Source organism: Pteropus alecto, unplaced genomic scaffold (assembly GCF_000325575.1).
Source record: "Pteropus alecto unplaced genomic scaffold, ASM32557v1 scaffold15, whole genome shotgun sequence".
Lineage (NCBI taxonomy): Eukaryota > Metazoa > Chordata > Mammalia > Chiroptera > Pteropodidae > Pteropus > Pteropus alecto.
The window spans coordinates 1747455-1751479 of NW_006436286.1; positions in this window are offsets into that span (position 1 = coordinate 1747455).

The window sequence follows — 4025 nt, forward strand, 5'->3', positions numbered from 1 at the left end:
TTCTTCTCCTGCTTTCTTCTTTCTGCTTCTATCATATATGCTGGTCCATCCACCAGCAACCACCCATTCACCAGTTTAATCCACCTAATATTTATAAGATGATAGGCTAGATAATATACCCATTCATCTATCCATCATCCATCCATCCATCCATCCATCCATCATCCATCCATCTATCATCCATCCATCCACCCTTCCATCCATCCATCTATCCATCCATCCATCCATCTATCCATCCATCCATCCATCCATCCATCCATCCATCCGCCCATCATTCACTTGACAAACATGCACTGAGAGCTCACAGGAGCTGGGGCTGCACAGAGAAGCAGTGAACAGAATGGAACAAAGCCGTGCTCTCTAGGAGTTTAAATTCCTGCGAACCAGTGCCACAGCATTCAGGAGTCACTCCCTGCGGAATCCCGAACGCGGAGAAATGTGACCCGCCCCCCCACCAGGTTCCACATTCTGTGTTCCCAGGGCCTGTCACCTACTGTCTGGTGTCAGTGGGGTCAGACAGCCCGGTCAGACTTTGCACTTGAACGTCACCCCTCCCCCGGCGCACACACACAGGCCCTGATTCTGATCTTTCAACTTTCCCTGAATTCTGCAGGTGAAGGTGTTTGTGGCTTTTCAGCCAAGCCTCTCCTCCCGAGGCCCCACCCTCACCCTTTCTAGGCTGGGAGAACAATGAAGCTTTTCCGGAGTTGATCCCGGCAGGCAGCGAGGGGGTGGGGCCCGAGGCTGGGGGTCAGTTACCTGCCGGCCACTGGGCTTAGGAGCTGCATCCGAGGTACTGCTGTCCCCAATCCACGGGGCAGGGGAGGAGGTTGTGTCTTGCACAAAGTCACACACAGCTGAGCTTCGAGCCCAGCCTGTCTGACTCACAAACCGCCTGTCCAGGGTCGAGGGCTGTGGCATCTGGGGGATTTTAACACCTGAACCTCGGCCCAATTGTTCCCTGGGCACCCTGGGCCCAGGAAGTGGCCCCTCCCGCTTAGGGAGCACCGAGGCTGTGCCCAGCACAGTTCTCAACATTTCACACACACACACCCCTCCACAATGTCTAAGACACACCCCAAGGACTGGCTCACAGCCTAGGACCCCAAGGCTCTTTGCGGCCTAACACAAGGCCTCCATCCAAATTCTTTTCACTTGGGTGCAAATCACTGGCAAAGGACGAAAGTGACCCTCCAGAGTTGGGGGTGGTGCCTGTCGACGGGCAATGTCAACAGAGTCCACACATAGGCCCTGGAAAGGCCCACAGAGGAATTTCAGGAATCGGCCTGCGGTGGGGGGCTTGTTTGGGGAGGCGCAGCTCCGCCCTACTCAAACCCTTGACGGGGCCAGACCAGGTGCGGCAGGCGGCCTGGGTCCCCGCCTGGGTCCTGGCCTGGGTCCCCACCTGGGTCTCAGCCCTCCTGCTAGAGCTCAGTCAGCAGTGAGCTCCCGGCTCACCGTGAGATAGCACAGCTGCCTGGATTGTCTGTGGTCTGCAAGAGGAGAGCCGTCTGCCCCTGGGCCAGCGGCGGTCCCCGACTCCCAGCCTCCAAACCCTCAAGACTCTCACAGGCAGAGAGTCCCCGGGGACAGAACGCCAGGGCCAAATCCCGTTCTGTCGTTGCCACTGTGTGGCCTCTCGGGCAAGTCCCCGGACCCCCGCAGAGCCTCCCTCCGTCTCCGATGCACCCCCATAGCCGGCACCCCTTACCTTACCTCAGTGTCCCCACTCCCCCCTCCCCCCCCACCCCAGGGAACTCCTCCGGTTCAGCTCGGCCCCATGACTGTGTCATGGCTAGAACACAGTTTTCTTAGTGTAAAATGTCAATTCTTCTTTTAAAAAACAAAATGGCTAAGACTTTCGGGCTTACTTCAAGTTAGCAAGCATTTATTTAGGACTTGCTGAGTGGCGGACACTCTCCTAAGCTCCTGGCACATTTAATCCTCACGACATCCCTGATAGGGTCGTCTCTGCTTTAGCGATGAGAACACCGAAGCACAGAGAGGTCCAGCGACCAGCCTGAGGTCACACAGCAACGAGCAGCAGAGCCAGGATCCATCGACTCGCTCTGCGGGGTTCACAGGCCCCACCCTTCACGTATTCTCACCAGACCAGGGAGTTGTGTCTGACTCCCCATTTTGCAATTTAAGAAAACAAGAAAGTCTTTTGTTTTGCAAATGCAAAGATATATAAAAATATAGACGAGGCTTTTACAAGCTCCCTAGACACCCGCTGATGTTAACATTAGGTCCGGAGGCTGATTCCCGCCTCCCTGCCCTCCTAATCCTGACCTCCTGTCATAGACCAGGGACTTGGCACAAACGCCCCGTAGGGACAAAGTCCTCTAGTCCTCGCAGGGCGCCTGTGAGCCAGGCTCTCTCTGACGGCCCCGTTTTGCAGGTGGGAAGATGGAGGCTTAGAAAAGTCCACACACTCGATCGAAAGCACACACAGCTGAGAGGGACCAGAACCCACACAGTCTGAGATTGAAGCCCCTACTTTTTTTTTTTTTTTTTGGTCGTCCTTGTGTTTTTTCTTTATGGCAAAACGCACAAGCCAAAAGCTACCCTTTTAGCCATTTTAAGTGTGAGCGCCATTAAATTAAATCACCCCCGTCCACCTCCAGTATGAAACACCGGCCTCCCCTCCTCCGGCCTCCGGTGACGTCTGGTCCACGGCCGGTCTCTCTGAATGTGCCTTCTCTAGGAATCGTGCACGTGGAATCCCACAATATTTGCTCCTTCGTGACCAAAGGAGAAGAGGCCGCCCACAGAGGCCGCAGGCACAGAGAGCCTCTAATGACAGGCCTCTCCTGGGGGTGACGGGTCCTCCGCTGCCGGGGGCGTCCCCCACGCTGGACGCAGCTCCTCGCAGAGGGAAGACTGGCCCTGGGCCCTCGGGGCGGGCAGGCCAGAGGCGGCAGGACCAGGAGGCAGAGCGAGTTCTAAGGAATAAAACCTCAGGGCCTCTGCAGAGAAACGGTTCTGTCCAGCGGCCAGAGCCAGGGGACATAGGGACGTCCCCTCTGGCTTTGTTCTTTGCCGAGGACGGAAGCCCCGCCGTCCGTCCACTCTTAGCCCGAGGTGGATGCAGGTGGCCCCTGGGGGTCTCACCTGAAGTCTCTCTCTAGGCCAGTGACTGTGGAATTACAGGGGGCATGAGGGAGGGCTGCTTCCAAGGCAGACGCTGGACGACGCCCAAAGTCTCTGATTCACGGGGTCTCGGTGGGCCTGGAAATCTGCATTTCTAACGAGCTCCGGGAGATGCACATGCTTCCGGTCCAGGGGCCACACTCTGAGACCCGCTGGTCCAGGTCATTCTCTCCCTGGGCCCCCCTCTGAGGCGGAGCAGCGGTGTGAGTCAGGCTGAGAGGCCTCGTTCCAGTCACACGGCCGCGGCTCACGACCCCCCGCCAGCGACGGTGCCCAGGGCTGTGCCTCCTCAGCTCATCTCATCGTCACAAGCTTCGCTGCCACGTCCCCGCTTTACGGCCAGACGCCGGGCTCAGCGAGGGTCAGACAGACCCACGGCGCCGGCCTCCCTCCCCGAGCCCCCCACTCGTCAGTCCGCGAGGGTCCTGGGGGGTGTTCTGGGGACTATGGAGTGGGGATTATAAGAGTGGCCGCAAAGAGCAGGTGCACAAGAAATGTTCGTCCCCTTTCCCGCCACAAGCCCCACCGGGACCTCGGGTCCTGTCCTGGCCCCCGAGCCTCCTCTTCCTGCCCACCCCTTACACTTCAAGATGCCCTGCACCGAGGGGCGGGACCACTCTCACCCTTAAACGTGCTTCGTGCCTCCGAAGAGCCTGTCCCCTGCTGCGAATGCCCGTCCCACTGTCTGGGACACTCCCAGTCACCCCCGAAACCCACCTTAGAAGTCCCCTCCTCTGCATCTGCCCTTGAAACGGTGTCATCTTCCCGTCCTTGGGCGGGACACGGATCCAGGATGGCGGCCCCTTCCTTGAAGAAGGAGCTCGGGGTTCCTTTTTCCTCCCTTCCTTCCTCCCTCCCCATCTGGGTCTCCA